The sequence below is a fragment of the Meleagris gallopavo genome, chromosome 5 (assembly GCF_000146605.3).
Source record: "Meleagris gallopavo isolate NT-WF06-2002-E0010 breed Aviagen turkey brand Nicholas breeding stock chromosome 5, Turkey_5.1, whole genome shotgun sequence".
In the NCBI taxonomy this organism is placed as follows: domain Eukaryota; kingdom Metazoa; phylum Chordata; class Aves; order Galliformes; family Phasianidae; genus Meleagris; species Meleagris gallopavo.
Window position 1 is genome coordinate 34,069,458 of NC_015015.2, and position 22,202 is coordinate 34,091,659.

Below are 22,202 nucleotides of genomic sequence, written 5' to 3' on the forward strand. Positions count from 1 at the left end.
AAAAAAAAAAAAAAAAAGCACAGCAAATTTGGCCTCTTTATGCATGTCTATTGGATCAGGAAGCCAGGAGGTAACATCCTTAAAAAATAACTGATTCAAAGTCCACTGAAGCAAATGGAAGGACTCCAACTGCTGTCAATAGGCTTGGATCGGGCCCTAGGCATGTCTGTGTGAAGTCACTTGGAACATTGCATTCCCTTTTTAGGCACAACCGTTACCACAAAGACACTGAGAAACTGAAGGAGGGCCAGAAAACTCTACTACCACAGGCGTAGGGACTGGAAAGACTGAATTCAGGGTGAATTGATTTAAATCAGAACACAGGAAGCTTGGATTTCTACAAATAAATACTGTCTTGTTATGTATTTGTACTTTATTTTCTTTAAAGAAAAGTTTATTCTTTCCAGTAAGTGAGCAGTACAACATGTTGATAAATACAATATTTTTTAAAGATCTCTTAAATTTATAGTTGTTTTATTTAACTGACTATAATGTAACTGACTACAATTAATGCACTTTTATAAATGTTTTTAATTTACAACTGATTATCCTGAACGTAGAAAGTAGGAGAATTGTTCTTTCTGGGTACAATGTCTGAGATTTAATAAATAGTTATTTTTTTCCTCTAATTTCATTCTATCCAATGGTTGCTATTCATAAAAGAAGTGTTCCTGCTTCTTAAAAGTTGCAATCAGTTTCTCAGCTTTGAAAAGTGGAGCTAATGACCTGAACCTGTTAGAGAAACTGAAATAAAGAAAATATTCTGTCTGGATCAAGGGCACGGCTACTCTTGAAAGTTGGGTTAGGTTTTCAACAAATTCTGGCTTTACATATATGGCTACTGACTTTCAGCAATATTGTGAGTTGTTTTGGTATTTTTTTCTCCCCCGTGTGTAGAATCTTGTTCTAAAAGATCTTGAGTTTAGTCTGTTTTGAAAACTTTATTTGTGAGAGCAAAGTTATGATGAAGAGGGATAATATAGCTGAAAAAAAAAAAAGGATGGTATGAGAAAAGAGGTATTGTTAACTCTGGACAGACTTTCACTGGCGTTATCCCTTGCCTATTTCCCTCAAACCAAAAAAAGATGTTGGAAAACTTTGAAAAGACTCTGAAAAGTACAGGAATGTCTTGAGTTAAAGCTGAAAATGTAAGCAACTGTTTCCTACTCTTCACATGCCTATACACACACATTACTTGACAAAATACTCAGATTTTAGTACCTACAATAAATGTTTATCTAATCATAAGGATCTATTTACTCAAATGATCAAGATGTAAAATGAGCCACTGACTGAAAATTATGACTAGAAATATATATAATTTGGACAGCAAGATATTTGGGTCAGGGAGTGTTATATTTTTGTTAACATAAGGATGGAATCCTTAAGCTTTTTCTTATTATCACAAGAGCAGGATAAATAGAGACTTTCAGATCATTTGGCTCATTGGTTCATATCTTGCCTAAGGTGGCCTTCACCATGCTAATTTTTTAGGTGCCTAAGCCTTTGGGACATCTATCTTCAGGGTGCAGATGATGTCTACTTCTCTGTACTAACTTCTGAAGAAATTCAGATGTCTAATTTAGCTTGGGAGAGCTAAAATTTGATCATAAATTCTCTCATTTGTGAAACAAATCCCATACAAGTAGTCTGGTTGGACCTCTTTAGTTTGTGCTTGTGATTCATGTGTCCAAAGGATCTTCCATGCAAGTACAGGAAAACTAATGAGTTTGGATATTTATCTTTCATTGTCTTCTAAAATAAGGTGCTTTGAGCTTAGATTCAAGATAGGATGTCTATTTCTAACTCAATTAATATTTATGGTCTTTGTTATGCAGAAATTAGCCCAACTATACAGAACAACTTGTTCTGATCTTAGAATTTTATTAGGAATACCACTGAAAGAAATACAATTTTATGTAATTCCTACATTTAGGTTAGAGAAAAATAAAAGTAGGTAATAGTCTACGTGCAGTAGATTATGTGCAGAATGTGCAATTTTTTATTTTTTAATTTTTAACTACTTTTCAGTACATACTGCAGAGTATGTGGATGCTAAATATATAGAATCCCTTACCTTTGTGCTGCTAAAGTAGGATATAATCTGGAGAAAGAAGGAAAAAAAAAAATCAAGCTACTCAAGTATATTGACTGAAGCACTCCATAGCCTTGTACTTCTCTCTATCGTGGAAAAGACCAAAGAATTCATATAATTATAGACCATCTCTTGCAGTTTTGGTTGTTCTGCCACCTGTTCTCAATCAGTTGTGCCAGAAGTCCGTTTAAAATGAGCCTATGCAGCAGGTAAAATATACATCCATGCATCTCAGGGAATCTTACTTCAGCACAGTCTGCATATTCAGGAATTATTTCCAAATGATTACAATATTGTTCGTGTTTTATTTGACAATAAAAGTAAATAGAATTCCGATGTAGACACAGAGCTTTTATTCAGACATTGTCTTGTGTCCTGGCTCCTCAAGCATGGGATGTGGAATGTATCTTGTATCTTTGTAATTAGCTTTTCATGAGGGTGTGAAATTTGCTTGTATGCTGAGGACTTGAGCCAGGTTTTGTGAATCAGTTTGCTGTCTGATGACCTAACAAAAAAAAAAAAAAAAAAAGAATTAAAAGTTTTTATCCCATGAAACCATGGCCACCATCCTGCAGTCCTTAGAGGTATTGGATGAAATTCTCAGTGTTGTGTAGAGCCTTGTGCAGACTTTTATTGCCAAGAGAAACATGCAAAGTGTCAGAGAATGAAGTTTTCTTGTTTATTACAATTTTACTTTGTTTTAAACAGTACATTTAAGTGTCAGTAACTATATAAACTTTATTTCCATTCATATTAGACTGTAGAGATAGCTGGTTTCATCTTGGCCCGCAGCATATCTTGTCAGAAGGGGATGTGGCTACATAGGCTGCAGTCTTTTCCAAAACTATTCAACATTTGGATCCTTATGTTTCAGAGTATTAACCAGATTACGGGTCATAATCTGTAAAAGCTCCCCTGCCTCTGCCCTGCTTGACTCCCTTCCAGATGAAATCTCTTCAAACAAATCCTGGATCACGATACTGCTTTGTGAGTCTACAGCCAAAAACAAGAGAGCAGAAAGGAAGAGAGGAGAGGAGTGTGGAGGAAAAAAAGAAAAAAAAAAAGTGTATATATACAAAGAGATATTTGTTTCAAGGGTAAAGGTATTAAAGTCCTTAATTAATGAAGTCCTTCATTTATCATTTCTGGAATTTGAAAGTTGGTTCTTGTAAGAGAGGCCAATTATGATATTTAGAGTAAAGTAATTCATCTGAGTGAGGTCTCTTCCATTTGAAACTTCTTAATTTCTTATGCCCTCTTCTGTAGATTTACAATGTGAATACACCTAGGCATGCATCTGTTAGTTATGGCAATTTAGAGTAATTACTTAGTTAGCTATGACATACGGTTTTGTTTCACATTGAGGGTATTTTCTTCTAAGAAGAAAAAAGAAAGCCTATATGCATACAATACACATGAACATAATTAATTTAATTTGCTACTTTGTGTTAGGCCATTTGGTGTTTACCATTCAAGACAGATAGGGATCCAACTACCTGTTGCTAAGTCTTTCATGAAATTAATTCTAATTTAACTTCTTCCATTCATAACAAAGACAATACCAAATGCACAAGGCAGGGAAGACTGCACTTTCAGTAAGTGATATTTTTTTAAGTAAAATGTACTTGTAGACTTATCCACAGTATGACTCCTCATGCTATATGAATACACAGACTAATCCCTTGAAAGAGGTGAAATTTGACAAAATTCCATTACAAAGTGGAAGGAACTTCAGTAGGATGGAGGAAGCAAGCTGTTTTTTCCGTAATTATTTGGGATTTTTGTGAAACAAAGATAAAGACCTCCTCATTGTAAGTGTCAACCCACTGAATCTAAAAATTGTCATTTGTCTTGTAATTCGAAGAAATGGAAGGAAAAATGAAGGAGTTAGCTATTTTGTCTGTACTTCTACATGTAAAAATAAGTGCTTAACACTAAACTCACTGAAATGTTTGTAAATATGTAAACAATGCGGATGTTGGTCTTGCTTTAAGACATTATGTTTAAGTCCCACTGATTTTTTCCTTTGGTAGTAGTTGAGTGCTTGAAGTCACTTTAGGGTACAGGACTAAAGTGACTGAGTCAGCTGGTAACCTTCAAAAACACAGGAAAAAAAAATAGGGTTGATCTGAAACTAAATAAACTTTCCATTACTCATCAAAGGAGAAATAATGTCTGTATTCAAATAATGTATTCAAATGTGACATCACAAATAATTCCCATAATATACAAGGTATTTCACAGTGTATTTCAGCAGGGTCACAGATGCAACATCTGGCTTTTGTGTCATTGTCACATTCAGGTTAGAGGTCTTAGAAATGAAACTCAAGCTTTCTTGGTTTTGTTGTTGTGGTTTTGTTTGCTTCCTTGTCTTTTTTTTTTTTTTTTTCTTCACCACAGGAGATATTTTGCAGGGCGAAGTACAGTTGTTTTCAGTGTAAAGCTTAACTCTAGGTTTTTAGATTTCCCAAATACTTCAGGAATTCTCTTTATGATTTAACAGTGGTGATTTCTAGAAGATTATTTTGGAAATGATTTGTTCTAGCTGCTGACTGGAAAATATGCTGTCTTGCTGCCCTATACCTAGAACAATGATTTTCAGCACCTTCCAGGAAATGAGTCCTGAGAGTTAGAATAATCAACTTTAGTAGGGCAGTACTGGAGGAAAGCACGGACTCTTGAGAGTGCATACTAGAAAAATTATTACTCTATGTGATATATGTAATACTATTCCCTCAGAGTCCATTTGTGGCCATCAAACTGAATGGGTTTGCATTATGTTCCTGAATAGCAAGTCTTACTCTTTAATATCAAGGGGGCTGGTATTGACAGTAATAATATTAGTAGCATGCCAGAAGGGTTATAGGGGAAAAATGAATATTGATGCTAAATAAAATAAAATGCTTCTACCATACCTTGTTAACTGCTTTTCTGACTTAATGTACTAAGAAAGGTCTTGTACATGAGATACAATTGGTCAGACTTCTAATGGTCTGATGATACTTTTTCTATTGTCTTGCAATAAACACTGCAGAAGTTAACATATCTAGCACTCATTGGTTTGATGGCCCCCTTTCCCCCTCCCCCCCCCCCCAAGAAGAAATATTATATTATACACAAAGGAGGGTAGCTAAAATGTCATTGGTATTCAAAGTGAGCACATTAAAATGTGACTAGGCAGAAGAAAGGAAAAACAAGATATTTCTCTGATCTCTTGTATGAAGAAAGGTTGAGGGAAGTGGGCTTGTTCAGCTTCAAAAAGAGAAGGTTCTGGAGAGACCTCATTGTGGCCTTCCAGTACTTGAAGGGAGCATATAAAAGGAGGAGGAACAGCTGTTTATGAGGGTGGATATTGATAGGACAAGGGGGAATGGTTTTAAACTGAGACAAGGGGGGGTTTATGTTAGATATTAAGAGGAAGTTTTTCACAGAGGGTGGTGAGGCACTGGAGCAGATTGCCCGAGGAGTTTGTGGATGCCCCCATCCTGGAGGCATTCAAGACCAGGTTGGATGTGGCTCTGGGTAGCCTGGCGTAGTGGCTGGTGACCCTGCACATAGCAGGGGGGTTGAAACTAGATGATCACTGTGGCCTTTTCAACCTAGGCCGTTCTATGATACTTACTGTTTCTACTAAACAATTATCTCTGGAAACTGAGAAGAAAAAAACACAACAATTAGAAAAACAGAAAGACAGACTGGTGAAGAAGCTTCCTAGTTCTCTGGGCTGGCAGGAGCCATGGAGGGCCACCCACAGGGGTTCAGTTTCTTACCTCTTTAAACACTGCCTGGTTTCACCTGACGTGATCTATAAGGCTGTAGAGTAGTCACATTTCAGGTGCCTTTCATGTGCACTTCAAATTCTTTTTCTTTGGAGATATTCTTTACTAACAGGATTTTCCACTTTGAAGAACAGGACTCTTTCAAAAGATGACAGAATCTCTCAAAAACACAGCAAAAATTTATAAAAAAGAAAAAACAAAACCAAAAGAGTAGTTTGGCACAGCTATAAAAGGTGATTGTAAATAAGAACAATTTATTTTCACCTTTATTGGACAGACTTTATTTTTTACTCCAGTATTGCTGAAATGCATTTTTTTCATTTAATGTATACTTACAGAACAAATTATGTGATAGAATAAATGTGTCTGTAGGAGTCCTTGCATCCTTATCATTTGCATTTTGAACTGCCCACGTGGATTGTACACAAATTGTATGGCTTGTTGTCAATGCATTCAGCTACAGCACAAAATGTTTTCAAGTTCAAATCTTGTGTGATTGTTCACCTCATTCCCATGTTTTATTCTCACTTCTGTTTTATTACTAGAAGATGTTTCCCTTGTATAAATAAAATCCTTAATAACTTTTAAAATGTGAGAGCCGTAAATGGAAAAAAAGGAAAAAAGAGGCCAATATATGCAGATAAAAAAAATGCCAGCTTTGTGCAGCTGTTATATTCAGCTGATTTTAAACAGTCAGTGTATGAGCATCCAGAAAGAAAGTTCAATTAAGCCACCCATAGCAATATTATTGCTCTGTTAGTGACTGCCTCCCACCCCAGAGCATATATGCATACCTGTTGCCAGGACGGGCCTATGGGGCCCTGGGGCTTCAATGAGAAGCCTCTAGTTGCAAGACCACAGCCTTTGTGCTAGCAGCCCCTGACAGACTAAATATATATTTTAAAAATGTGGGTCAAGTTACCTGAGTATGTTCTACTTGCATATACTATCAGTGGTCATCTTTCTTTTGTAGGTTTCCTGGTATTAAATTATTCCCTTTCTTAGCAAAGCTTTTTAAAAATAAATAAATATATAAATAAAACATAACAGAGCTGCTTTTCCCTTCTCAACAGTCAGGATCTCACTCTTGAGTGATAATTGGGGAGGGGGAGTACAAATCTAGCTTTGAATTTCCTGATTGCATTCTCCTGCAGGTTACAGAGCTTTTGCTTTTTTTTTATACATGCATAGTTACAATAAGGGCTGGTAACAAATTCCTCTTGAAAAATACTTTCAGGATATCTAAAAGTGTCTATAAATAATGCATATTATTGTGTGAAATGTAAGAGCAGGAGTATCTCAATAGGATCTAGAAATTCTCTGGGTTTTCTGATCCTCCTAATTTATTCAGAAATATGCCCAGAACGTCACTGCGTGCCATAACCTATGGCATCAGTGATGATTTACAAAGATTAAGGATCACATCTGACTACTCTCTGTTCTCTTGTGTTGCACACTTTTTCCCTTTTTTATACCTCTGCTCGTTATGTCCAAGAAGCACCTACCTCACAGGCATTTGTACATTGCTATACGGGTGCAGCAATCTGTATAACAGATTGCTGGACCCATATGGTCTGAGAGATTGCATTAGGATACCTTTTTCTTACAGAGTATATTTCATCTCACTTGAAGTAGTGACACGGTACAAATACAAATCAATAGATCATGGTACACAACAGTTTGTGTTGCATTATAAGAACAGAGTGCTGTGGTGTCTATAGGCGTGTGGTCAATGGACAGGTTCTGTCACTGGACTACTGACGTTATGATTAGAATTCACTGCTCAATCACATCCAGAGTCTTTGCTGAGCTCTTAAAATACAAACAATCCTATAAATATAGGATGTATTATTTGTATCACAGATTGTGAGTCTTTTTGTCTTAGAAAAAGATTAATAAAAATTAGTATGACAAAATGGAAATAATTTTCCATTGCATAAAAAACATAAAAATAATTTTCCATTGCAAATGGAAAGTTTGCATTTCAGAAAGGTTTCCAATGTTGTGTCTGTACTGCATTTGAAAATATGTTTTCATTTAGTTCAATGTAAACATCTTAATTGTTTAGGAAAAAAAAATTATTCTAGAGTTACTCCAAGCATAAGGAAATGGTCCAGATTATTTGTTGTAATAACCCTGCCCTTTTTATTCTTTAGTGAAGTGAAATTCTTTGGAAGATGTTCTGTGAGGCACATGCTCAATTATTTCCATTTGTGTGTATTTTTAATGACTGTGTCAGGTTATGCACGGGCTCAAGTTATCGTGCTGAATCAGACCCTATGAGTATGCTGGAAACAAAAGGCTCCCTGAAATTTGGAACTGACAATTTAAATTACCAGGAAAAGGAAAGGGGAAATGCAGGTGAAAACTACTGAAACAGAAGCTTTTCAGTAAGAGCTGGAAAAGGGAAAGTTGAAGAGAAAGATTTTATCTGAAAATTGCGATATGTCTGCAAAATAAAGCACTTGGTGGTAGAAAAATAAATTGGTGCAGGAGAGAAATGCAGAAATGAGTGGTAAAAATCTACACATAACATGGGAGAGGCTTAAAAGAGAAGCTCTGAATGTACCCTTCTTCTTCTTTCCTTACTTCCTCCCCTCTTTCCCATATGGATTTTTACACGTGTGTCTCTGAGAAGAAATCTGGGCCCAGGAAGTTGAAATAGAGCTGAAGCTTCAAGAACTTCAGCCCAGCCACTTGCTGGGCTAGGAGGAAGGTGACACAGCTCAAGCATGAGTGGCCAGGGTCACATTTACTATTGAAGAATACCCCCCTGAGCTGTGGCTGCCACTCCAGGAGAGCATTAGTCTCCTGAAGGACCAGCCAGCTCTTTGTGGATGGCTCAGGTAACCTGGAGCAACTCAGGGTCCTTTAAGACCTTTAAGAGCAGATAAGGCATGTGAATTTCGCTCTAAATTCACTCCTCATGTATTTATCCAGAATATAGGAGCGGCTGACACTCATTTCAATGAATGGTAAAAAGTTGTATGCAATGAATAATCACTCAAAAGTCATAAGTAGGAAAATGTACAGCTCAATTTTTATTTATTATTTTTTTTTCACCATGTCTACATAGTAAAATTTAGCAGATCTACATACACTGGTCTTTCAGTAAAATTTAATGCATCTTCTATGAATATTAAACATCCTCCTTACGTCCATTATCTCAAATTTCAACTTAAAGAAATTAAAAGATTTCAAAAGTGGAGAATGTCCCTCTTTGCTAACCGTAAGAAGATATTCAGAGCTGAGAACAATCACAGAAATTTTCAAGCTAGCAGATTGTTTGGGTCAGTGTCAGATGTTAAACCAGGTTGTACAGACAGAAAGCTATAGTCCACACACTGGGGTGTTATTAAATTTCTGGAAAGTAATGAACTGACGCTGGAAATGAAAAGGAAAAAAGGCAGTAATGTAGAATGGCCCCTTATTCAGGAAACTTTGAAAATGTGCAGCCATAATAGCTGTGGTGAAGTTCCTTTAAATGAGACCTTGGTATGCTGTGGAATAAAGTCAAAATAGGAGATTGTGGCATTCCAAGTCATACTGAATAAATGCATACACTGGGCCAAACTGTGGTCTTATTCACAAGGGAACGTTTTTTCTCCCTTTTCAATTAAAAAAAAAAGTGCCGAGAACACTTTAAGATACAGGGCACAAATGTGTAATTATTCTTGGCTAACATGGTAGCTGTTGATCATTTAATGAAACCATAATTACCATATAATGGCAGGGTATTTATATGACAGATTACTACATTATTACAGGGTAAGTGCATGATTATTTCTGTCCTCAAAATCGGAATAAAAAACACATGGAAGTGGAAAAATAAGTTGAAAAAAGAGGGGGAAAAATTTGAATTTCCCAATGCTATTCCCATATTGTTACTCCATCCCCACCTCAATCATACACTGATGGCAATGGCTACCAGCATTCATACTGAAGCCAAATCTCTGCAGGGAATTCATGCCATAGTACAACAGATCATAAAGCTCTTTGCCAAATGGCTACAGCCCTAGCTTCATTGTACTAGTAGTTAAGCTGATTCAATAGCAATTTGGTCACTATTCTCTTGTCCTCAGAAAGCACTGTACTGCTTGCTCAGAGAGATCTCAATGGATGTAAAAATCCATTCTAAGAGTTACTTAACTCCCATCTATGTCTTTAATAGGGAACAGTGATAGCTAATGTGGATTTCAGAGCAATAAGTTTTGATTGGGTAAGGATGTTGAATTCTACAGGATTACCTATGGGTTGAGTAGTGTTTATGTGGTTTGATTTCAGCTAACACTGCTGGTGTTCATCATGATGCAGAAATTTGCCTGCTTAGTAAAGTTGGAATTTAAGTGTGAGAAAAAAATTAAATTATTCCTTGTATGGGCAAAAATACATGGGCAAGTCATGATTTTTGAAAGTTACACAGACTTTTATATCCCAAATACAGTCCACCTTAAGGTTTTCAAACCAGATGGCAGCTTTCTATGTAGAAAGCAAGCTGGCTGTGTAGCCAGCTGATGTCAAATACACAGCTTCAGCAGGGAAGTGAAAAGAGCTCTGCCATCATCTGCTCCACCTGAAATTTTCCTCTAAATCTTCATAGTGTTATTCAGTTGTTGTAGAGAGAACAAGGCTAGCAGTCCCTGTTTTCAAAAAGCACTTTGAGAGCCAATATTGTAAGCTGCAAGTCATTCTAAGAGCTTGACTCTGAATAACAACTTCTGAATTTAGCAGGCTTTTTGACTCTGGTTTTCCTAGATTTTTCTCCAAGAAGTAGTGTTGTTGCAGCTATTGTCATTCTTGTTTGTTTGTTTTTGTGTTTTTTGTGTTTTTTTTTTTTCTTTCAGGGATGAGAAATGATCTCAGGTAAAATCTATAACCTTTGAACCTTGTTTACTCAGGGCTTATCCTATGTGTCTGTATACAACTGTAAGAGAAATACAAGTTGCAAGAGAGAAGAATGTGAAGGTGCTAAGGAATATAAGTCTGTATACTTTTACTTACAAGGCAGCTGTAATTGCCCCACACTTGTAAACATCTCCTATAATAAATCAGTTGTTGCTCTCAATGGTCAGTGATTGCACATAATTTGCTGCTGTTAGGTTATTTTCTTTATGGAGAAAAAAGGAAAACAAAACACACATGAGAGATGTGCTTAAGAAAGCAGTGCACTCGTGATGTTGGTGAAAACTGTGTTGTGTTGGAGTCTGACTCTGCTCTGCCTGCAATTCCAGCATGTCCCATAGAGTACTCATTCACAAAGAGCAAAAGTGTTCTTCAGAGTTCTTCATATAGCTTCTTCATGTAATGTTAAATGTACCTAGACTATGAGTTATTTTAATGTTTGCAAACTAAGCATAGTCTTCTCTTAAAAGACTTCAATTCCAGTGGAAATAAACAGAAACTAAGGCATCCAGCATCAGAGCAGGAATAATCCTACTTTTTCTCCAGGAATAGAGTACCATCAGATTTCCCATTAGAAAAGTAATTTCTCAGGTTTTTCTTTAAATTTTTAACATGCCACCAGGATATAAGGAAACCTTTGCTCTCTTGCCTCCCCATCTTATCCCAAATGTTCATTTTAAAACAGTCTTCAAGTAGTTAAGTTCTGTGCTACTCTGCAAATCCTTTACAGCTATTACAATATAGTTATCAAGAATTCCATCCATCTGGCACAAAAATTTCACTGACTTCAACAAAACATGGTAGGACTTCAAGCAAGTCCCATGAAGAGGGACTTTGAAATAAAGTTCAAAATATTTCATGATTACTTCTTACAAGAGTGTTCTGTTTTATTTTCCTAGTGACCCATAGCTATTGTTATCTTTACTTTCTCTCTATCATCCATTTCTATGCAAAGGTCATATATTTGTAACTTTATTTTCAGATTCTCCTGGCAAAAAATCAGAGATGCAGGAAACTTTCTCTCAGTCTCAAATAAGTCAACTGCCAGAGTTTCAAATTCTGGCAAACCAACTTCTCCAAGGCCTCGTAAAAATTCTAGGCTGTTATCTCCATATGCTTGATAGACTTTTTTTGTGATCATAATTAAAACTGTCTGTCCTTTCTCTGTGACTTCAGGAGAATGGCAATGAGTCACAAGCTCTGAAAAAGCTAGAAGAACAGAGGCTGAAGTTATCAGCTCAGAGTCACTTAATCTGCTATATTTCATCTACAGACCTGTAGATGCAAGGCACTGCCATCTGCCTCTTAATTCAGGTGTCTTCGATACAAGTCCACCAGGGCAGAAGGCAACTTCACAGTAAGCATCAAGAGACAGAGTCTGGGGTTTGGATGGAACCATAAAAACATGAAAAATAAACTAATTTAGGTTACTTTAATTTTTGCTCCTATTTTTGATCTGTTAGACCTTCTCTGTTTTCAATGATATCTGGATAGAAGGTTTTTGGTTTTGTTTTGTTTTTTTATAAATAAGAATATAGGAAAAGTAGAATGATGTATGCAGAAGGTACAGAAATAATACTGAAAACATTCTGTTTTATTTGAGGGAGAAATACTTAACCTTCAAAATATCATTTTGAAAACTAATTTACTATGATATCTTATTCGGTAGCATTTGTGGCTCTGCTCTTATTTTTCACACCTTGATATCCACTCTCCAAATGTTGTTGATTTCCTGTCATTTTTGAGCAATCTTTACTTTCAAGGCTTTCTTGCTTCTTAAAGAAAGCATGTTCACCAGGCAGGTTACTTCCCAGCTCCTCTAGCTCTCATATCCTCCTCTTTTAAAATAAGAATGCGTTTCAGCAACAAATTGGTCTGATGTTAGAAGAGGAGATGCTGGGAGGTCTAACCTTAATGACAGCCTTAACAAGCTAATAGCGTTCCTGAGGTTTGTCTTCATAGGCAATCTGATGCTCTGGGAAGCGAAATGACTTTTTGATGTGCTTGGAAGTTCAGTTCCTCCCTGATATATCAATTAGCTATATAAGACTAAACAAAGATGCTCGTATACTTCTGCCTCATAATTATCAGTCTTGATATCATCACCAACTTTGGCTCCCAAATTTGGAGGAGAAGCTGAATATCACGTTAGGATGACAGCAAATGCCTGAAGCATTAATCTGCTTGCTGCCACCTGAGACTCAACCTTGGCCCTCACAGGAGTTCAGAGGACCAAGCATCTCTGAAGGTCTGAATTTTGGGTAGTATTGTTTCTTGTTTTCAAAAGGAATTTGGTATTTAGGACTCCCTGAGGACCTGGATCTAACTCTGCACAGGTCCTGCTTTTTAAATGGAATAAGGTTTACTTTCAGAGACTGGATCCCTATCAGGGTCTGCAGTGCTGCCCTAACAAAGGAGAGCATATATCTACAATGAAACAAATACTTTAAAAAGAACAAATGCATTCCTGGTACCATTTCCTTATAATCAACATAAGAGATGAAATTAGAAGGAACCTTGTTAGGTCAAGTGTTTTAGTAAATATATTTCTTCAACAGAGAGTAATATTAAAAGTTTCTCTTATCATATTCAGTTTGATTTCATGGAAACATGTACAACTATTAATATAAACAGTCTTATCATTCAATTTTCTATTGAGCATTCCTTTTGTAGTTTTATTTTCTTGTTAAGTTTCCTGCTTTATCATTCAGAAGGTTTGCACTGTATTCTTGCACATATTTGGTTTGGTGCCCAGAAATGTATTATTTGAACAAGGTTAGTTCATTAAAAGTTATTACTTTACAGGGGTTCTACAACGCATATATAACTGTGTGTGTCCTTCTACAATGAACACTGTGGTAAAGTTACTATTAAGAATCTTGTTTTTTAGAGTTGATCATATCTGCTAGATTAAGTTACAATTATTTGATCAATCCAGCCCCTAACTTTATTTTTTTTTTTAATTATTATTTTTTTTTTTAAGAAAGGTGTTAAATTGTCAAAATGTTGTTCTTATTCTTTCTTCAGAAAGGTTGGTCCTTCAGAAGCTATCAGGATTGCCAATCATCCTTTCTTTTATCATAGCTGTTCATATGCAGAATTCTTTTAGTCAAAACCAGTAACCCAGTGTTCAGTGACTTACACATGGTTTGACTATGATGCTCTCTCAAAATCAAACTTGATTTCAATTTTTATTTTATATGTATTTCTGCTGCTTGTGGGTTTTTTGAGAATATGTCCAAATATACAAGAGTTCATGTTTTGCTTAAAGACTTTAATAAAGTTCTGAATTATCAATTTTCTATCAAAGAGAATCTAGGTGAATTTGCAAGATAAACAAATCCATTAAAATAATGTAATTTCCTTGAAACTTTTTCTATGAAGCTGTATCACAAGGCAGCCTCAAGGCTCAAAAAAGTACATCAAAAATTAAAAAATCTGCACAACTTTTGCTGAGAGTTGAATCTGCCAAACTTTTGCAAAAAATTGGCATTGAAAGATTGGATGTTGGTGTGAATGGTGTAACAGAGTATTGCACTAATGTAGCTGGTCAGGTGCCGGCGTTTTCAAGCTGACCTGAATATCATATAATATGCTAGTGTGACTTCAAAGTTACATAAATATCTTCTGTACTGAGATACCTGATTTGCTTCCTGCAGCTAAGGCAAAATGAGAAAATTCATCTATTACACTTGAAGGAGACAGGGCATTTAAACATTTTGCTTCTTTTTTTCTCATCATTGCCCACCTGCAGCTTTGGAGGATAGGTTTGAGGCTGCTTAAACTAATCTGCATCAGCTGACTTGGATTTTTAAGTCATTTGTTGGCTGGGTTTCATGTATTTTCTTAAATTTTTCTTACCCTGTATAGAGACTAAGTTGGTTGTATACCTTGTCCTGGTGTTGATGGGATATTCATTGCCTGTGCTTTCTACTTTAGTGGTTCCATGATTACATAGTTCTGAGCTGTGAAGACATACATGGGTGTAAGGAACTAAGTATTCAATTAAATTTAGAAATGTTGTGCTTATGTCTTAAAACATAAAATTTTACACTATTATTGGAAAACGGGCCCAGAGTACAGGAAGTATCTTAGAGATACAGGAAGAAAAAAATAAATCTACACACCAGTTATACAGTCTGTAGCCCGAATTAACGATTTACATACTCCACATACCTAATTCATGTTTGTGTACAGTATTTCCTGTTGATGTGTTTTCTACTGTAATATAGTGGTGTTGTTGAAAGTTTGTGGAATGACAACATTCATTAAGTGGTAAAGGGAGGAGCCTGCACAAAATAGAGTATGACCCAGCTGTGCATCTGATGTTTTTATTTAAGTTCTTCTAGCCCTTTGAGAAGTCAGTAGTGTTTAGATTTAAATTTTTAAAAAGTTGAAGATTGTTTTTCCTAATAAGCAGCTTAATTTATTCTCCCTTTGTCAAATATTACAAGTCTTGTTTTGTCTGACTAATTCAGTGAAGTGGAGATACTATTATTCAAATGGCAGAAGACTATTATTCCGGCTTGGGAGAGAAGGGCAGAGATGGGTTGTGTAGGGTGGATGTGCTGATGGTATTTTCTTCTTGTTGCAAGAGACATAGGTATGATTCTCGTACCTATGTAGAAAAAGTGAAAGCCTGTGGTTAAAAGAGCATGAAATGTTTATCTTAATGATTATGTTTCTCTTGAAAATATGCTGTAGTATTATGTAATCTGTGCTGTTAGGTGATATTGTACTGTACATTTTTCCTGAAAATCTAATGGCAACATGTGTTTACAGTTACTCCACTAGTATCTATTATACTGTGTTTATTATATATTTCATGAAAGTGATGACGCACAGTACTCGTACTTCACAAAGCTTTTATTTTCTGCAAAACAGGGCTGTATTGGATGTAATTTCACTGTGAAATTCTTTCTGTAGACATTTCCTATAGGATTCACTAACCTGCTATCAAAAATGAATCTTCAAAACTTCAATGAGAACCATGTCTGATAATATTAGCCCATTGATTTCAACAAAACACTACTGAAAGTTATTCTTAACTTCAGTGCTCACTTTTAGTAGCAGTAGGCTACTGATTCCACTATCATGCTGCCAAAACCAAATACTCAAACACTTCATAAAGATAAAAATAAATCCTCAACATACTTAAATGAAAATTATTTCTTGTTGTTTACTGATTCCAGAGGATCAGTACCAAATATTGTCTCATAAGAGGGGTATTAGGAAGAAGCATCGTGCAGTCTTTTTGCAAGTGCCTTTCAAAATAATTTTTTTTCTGAGAAGGAAGGGACAGTGAATAAAGCTTATAATTACATTTTAAGAATCAAAAGAATCAGCAATCCTTCTTGTTCCCTATAAAAAGCATGTGAAAAGTCCAATATAACTATGTTTTTTTGTTTGTTTGCTTGGGTGGTTTTTTTTGTTTGTTTGTTTGTTTTTAGTGCTTTGTTTTACTTATTTGGCTTTTCTTGCATTTTTTATATTTTTTGTCCTCTGCTTGAAGAAACCACCAAATTCTTCCAAGAAGTTTGACTGACATTGTGGATAATTGAGGAGGACAATCATGCCTGCTTGCTCTCTTGAAACAGAATACCAGTCTGTCATTACTCATGTTCATGATTGAATAAGGTGTGTTGCACTTCTAAACACTACTCTCTACTGTAATGTTATTCCATTTTTTCCATTCAGATCTCTGGTTTGGTATCTGTTCAAGATGTACATGCACCCTTGGTTATTTGCATACTGCAATTAGCTGTATCTGAGCTCTTCAGAGTTTGTAATTTACTTAGATTTTTTTATAGAAACTGATTTAACTTGAAATCTATCCCTCTGCATGCAAGACAATTTTGCCATTTTCCTTCAGAAGCCAGACAATTTATAGATGAGCTCAGACCAAATAAATCAGAGAAGATATATTTATAGGTCTAATATACCATATATATTAATATATATTTTTAATCACTCTCAGACTGTCACCCTGCAGAAATAATTAGCTTCAAGCATGGCATACACATCTGCTGTCTGAGCAGATACTATTGCTGGTATCCAGGGTAGGATGCTTCAGAACAGACAGCATTTGGAATAGTCGCTGCCACTCCTTGCCTCAGTGATGAGGTGAGCCTCTTTCATTTCCCTACACTAATTCACCTCAATGGCTGTGTAACTATAATTATCCTTAGACTGAGCAATTTCTCCTCAAGAGAACATTTACAGTAATTCTGAACAAAGAAATTTAGATTCACTCTCACATTAACTTTGTGCTTCATGAAGGAAAAAGGCATTGATTCATTTTCTGCTCCTTAGCTACTTTTCTCCCAGCATAAAACCTCAGGAAACCCTCATTATGGCTTTCTGGAGAGGTGGGGAAAGACTACATTTCAGTGGTCTCAGGTAGTCTAGATTTCTAACTATTCATGTATGAACACAGGTGGTTTGACACCTAAATACACCGATCCTTGGATGATGTGAACTATGTGAAGTTACCATGAGACGCAAGTTGAATTCTCATTTCTCTACAGTTTTGATGGTGTGCAACTCTAGGCCCATTTTGAAAAGTTAGCGGTACTTTTTTCTTCCTGCAGCATCAAAACAAAACATATGGAATGATATGTGTGTGATAAAATGAACAATATCATAATTCAGATACCAGGACTTAAAAGGAAAAAAATGATTTGCAATGTCAAGCATCAATTGTTAAAATAGTTTTGAAGATCTTAATCTCTCAAAAGTCAAATTATTTTAGATTATTCCCACTCATGGCCTCTCCCACACATAAAAATCAAATGCAAATAAAATTGATCTTAGTAGAAATAATAAAGATCCATAATAAATATATTCTGAAAGCTAAGAAAGTTATTTCTGCTTAAGTGGAATAATTCTTGTTCCTATCTTCAAATACAAAAACACTGAAGTACGTTTCTAGTCTATAACATAGTTCAAGAAAACGTTAATGTTTTTTTCTACTTCAGGTGTCTGATATGTCAACTTTAGTCATTTTATTAATTTAAAACTTCTTTTTGCATAAAGTGTCTTCTTTATTATGCAGTTCTTCACCCTTTGTACTCCTCTATAAGCTCAAAACATTCAGTAAAACTCATTAGAATCAAAAGTCCAGCAGTAATAAATTATTGTATATCCTAGAAAAATCTAGTTGCTGTACTTTGTTGGCATATAGTGAAAGACCAGGTGCACAGAAAATAAGGTAATGTACTGAAAACATAGAGAATACTATGGACTGTGAAACATTCAAGACAGATTTTTAACTTTTTAATTAATTCAGTGGTTATATCTGAATATTGAATGAACTACTGTTATCCTGTCTGACTATCCACCAAAAGATTCATGGTTAGTTGTACCTATATGACAGTTTTAGTCAAGTTAAATGAAGTTGGTTTTACTTTTATATTTTTAATGGTGAATCTTCCCGTGAAACTAGAGGCTTTGAAACAAAATAATTATTTCAACAAAATTGTTGCAGAAATTGAAAATTAAGGAGAAAATTATTATTATAAGTTTCAATTAAAAATAACTTCTTTCACTGTATGGATACTGTTGCCATTATTATAATATATTTTTGTATAAATTCTTATATTTACTCTTGTTCCAAACTAAAAAGACAAAATCTATATTAAGTGAAAAAAACCTGGAAAACCTGTAGGAGGTTTTCCCCGCAGTGCAAGATGCATATCAAGAGAAAAGATAATTCGAAGGAGTTCTCTTGCGTTTTCTTCTGTATAAGGTTCACTAAGACAGAGAAGAAAAGGATGATAACCTTAGCAAGTAGCAACTTTCATTTACCAATCTTGTCAAGAAACCACCATGTAAAGTGTACAAATAAAGTAAAAGCAGACTTCACTGGATGTCAAAAAAAAAAACAAAAAAAAACCTACAAACAAACAGAAACAAAAACAGATAGAATAACCATCTTAGGAAAAAACAAGACATGTAGAATAAAATCTATTCAGTTAATGTTGGACAAAGAAGTTATAATCTTCTTACATATGTCAATATCCACCCATATTACACACACTGTAATTAAATCTATGTGACTTTAAATCTGTAACCAGAGAATAATGGCTAAATTCCATAACATTTAAAAAATAATATACTAATGAACAGGCAGAGACACAACTTATTTCCCTCAGTGTCCATAAGATCTTCATCCCCTATGTTGCTAATGCCTAAGAGGGCATAAAAATAAGATAATGTGATCCAGCAGCAACAGCAAAAATTAAAAAAATATTAAGTAGCTTTTTGGGGAGTAATTCTAGTGAATAAAGTGAGGTTAATGACTTTATTTAGGCAAAAACTACCCTCCAGTCTACATTTGATGAAGTACATAGTAAAATACTCTTTGAAGTTGTGACAAGGCTTATGACAAAGTGTAAAAGTAATTAAAGGAAATAAAAAAAATGATACACATGCAAAAGCAGCTAACATCTAAAATTCAGTGTGTTTTGGATTTGAAGCAATTTGTGACCAGACAATGAGCTACCTGACCTGGGGAAATGGGCTGGAAACATTTCAGATCATTAGATCATTTTATTTATTTATTTATGTATCTATCTATCTATCTATCTATTTATTTATTTATTGTCAAAATGAAAAATACAAGGAATTCTGAAGAGTGAAAAGTAAGGATACTTGGTTAAGTGCTGCCTGTTGTGTTTGTTCTGTTCTTCTCAGTGGTTAATATGATATTGAAAGCAATGACTGAAGAACAGACAATGTGCATGAATGTGTAACTCTGAAGTGAATAAAACTCTCTCTTTAAGGTTTCTGATAGACCGTGCATGAAAACTACATAAAAATTTGTTTCTTTTTAACCCAAGAGAAGCCTGAAATTGAAAAAGTAAGATCTGAGATGTTTAAACTTTGAATGTATGCTGTGAGTATGCTCAACACTTGAATTTCTTGATTGCGAAAAGAAGGCAAGGAAGATTTTGGACAGTCAGCTTAACAGTGAGAATTTAAACTGGATAATAACAAATAGGTATAAATACAACTATCGTTAAATAGTATATAGGAATGGGTACCCTCTTAGAGATTTCTATTACGAAACAAAGATATACTTTGAGAGACTAACCTGAATTCAAGTCCTTGATACATGTATTTCCTCAGAAGTTCTAATTCTTGTTGGAAAAACACTAAGATTAATGATCAAAGTATTTATTTCTGACTCTCATATATGCTTGAAGTTTCAGAAGCTGTTTGGAGTCCCAGACACACATGGCTGCCCACCTGGGACTATGCTGTGCTGTGCAGGAACACAATGCACTGTTGTCTTCAGTGAATTGAAAGAAATAATGCTGTTGCTATAAACAAAAACAAAAGCAAATGTGGAGAAGCATGGATGTGAGGACCTAGCACAGTTTTAAACTGCACTGACAGAACTGTTATTATGCTGTTGATACCGGTACTGGTTGGGACTTCCAACCTGGCCAGCAGGAAGGAAACAGATACGCTCAGTCTCATGAATTTTTATGTATTGTCTTCACTGCTGTAGGAATCACCAGTGCACTGTTGGTATCAAGAAGAAGAGACTATAGTAGGCTTGTCTGAAAATGCTCTGAGAAAAAGCTCTGTGCTTTTTTTTTTTTTTGTTGCTGTATGTATAAGTAATTTGGATTTGTTCATCAAAAAGGAGTTAAGAGAGACAGCATTTTTGGTTTCTCTTTCTTCTCAATTACTATGAAACGACTGTTTAGTGAGAAGGGCAAGACTCCTCTAAGCACAGTCTAGAATCACAGAATGGTTGAAGCTGGCGGGAAACTCTGGCTCTTCCTTGTTCCAAGGCAGGACACCCAGAGCAGATGGGCCAAGAGTCAAATACCTTAAACTGCCTCTTCTTACTTTATTTCCAAGAAACACTAACTGCTGCTTCTGCAACTTATTTTGATTTAGGAACACTGACACAGCCCGAAAAGAAAGATAAATAACTGAAAGGGGAAAGTGTTGTCTACTCCTGTGTCCTTTGTAAGTTTTGCTTTATTTTACAGACAAGTAGGACCAAAGAGAATTAGCAACTGAAACTCTGAATGTGGTGAGGGCACAGGATAAGATGCTGGTGTTTCTCAGAGATTTAAAAGAAAAGAAAAGAAAAGGAATAAAAAGTCTACACGATTTATTTTTCTACTTTCTCGAATTAAGCTTCTTATCAAACTGTCCGGTATCAATCAGCTTTCTGTGGATGTGCAAGCAGCACAGTTTAGTTGTGGTCTCCATGACCCCAATTTGATGCCAATGAAAGCAGATTACTCTACTTAGGAAACTTAACACTGATCTTGAAGATGACGGTAATGGAGACACAGGCACTAAACTGCCTGGAGGAGCATCACAGATTGGAGAACTCACAGATTCTGCACTCTGTAGAAGCAGAGTCTGGAAACACTGTCCATCCATCTCTTCCATCTCTTGATCTTCTGCTGGTGCTGCCAGAAAACCTGGGCAAGATCAACACTGCAGGAAACTTCTGGTGCTAAGAGAGAACTCATTAACCAAATTCTGGGACAAAGCAAAGGATGCAATTGACTCTAATACTGGTGTTCTAGCCTTGGAAAATGAGTGGTCCTTCATCATAATGACAGTTAGTCAGAAGTGCTCTTTTGCTTTCACATAGAGAGGGAATTAGGATAGTCAATGACTGAAAAAAAAGATCCTCCTTCCTGAAACAGCTTTGGTGGTCTAAACGGAGCCTAGGTGCATATCTCTGGGCAAGTGAGCAGTATATCAGTCTTTCTCCACTGTGGACTCACCATCCTCATAAGGCTCTCAGCTGCCAGTACCAATGAGTGAGATGCTAAGATTCGCCTCAAACCTTGGCTGTATTTTCCCAGTGGCAGTGCAGCGTGCTAATCGCTGAGCCATTGGGATAGCCCTGTAGGGCATTCTTCTAATAGTTTTTCTAGTTCTTCCACTGATGTCCTTATACATCTTTTATGATTTCGATAGTGATGCTACTTTCCCCAGGCATTTTCCTTCTATCTTACTCTCTGCTTGCTTTTCTTTTGAATATAGGGGGAGGGAACTACCTTAATCTTGCCCTTCACTGCAGTGCAACCTTTCAGAAAAGTCGTTTCCTTCATCTGCTCTTCCCACCCTGAGTACACATCAAGGAATTCTAAAGATGGAAAATATTTGAGCTCTTCCTATTTAAGTTTTGATGGTCTTTTTTTCTGACTTCACGTTCTGTTTAGAGGTTTTTCTTCTATATTGATGAACAGCCAGTTCTTTTCAATTTAGAATTAAACTCTAAATATTTTCTTCAAACTGTACTCATTGCCTTTACAAAGGAATGAAAATAAAATGAAGCATCTGACAACATCTGAAGGAGAAAATCGTGTTACCTTATGTGGTTTTAGAAAGAAACTGTATTTTTTTAATTGCAGCTCTTCTCTGATATGCACTGCTGATAAATA

At 35.7% G+C, this 22,202-nt stretch overlaps 1 long non-coding RNA gene across 1 annotated transcript in view; it reads left to right on the forward strand.

The window, feature by feature from the left end:
- The window catches only part of LOC104911184, a 22,165-nt gene extending 1,794 nt beyond the window's left edge, over nt 1–20,371 (forward strand). Inside the window, exons 2-3 of the long non-coding RNA XR_793704.2 lie at nt 16,289–16,413; nt 19,983–20,371. This is a non-coding gene — a long non-coding RNA (uncharacterized LOC104911184). The remainder of the gene's footprint in view (nt 1–16,288; nt 16,414–19,982) is intronic.
- The last annotated feature ends 1,831 nt before the right edge of the window (nt 20,372–22,202 follow it).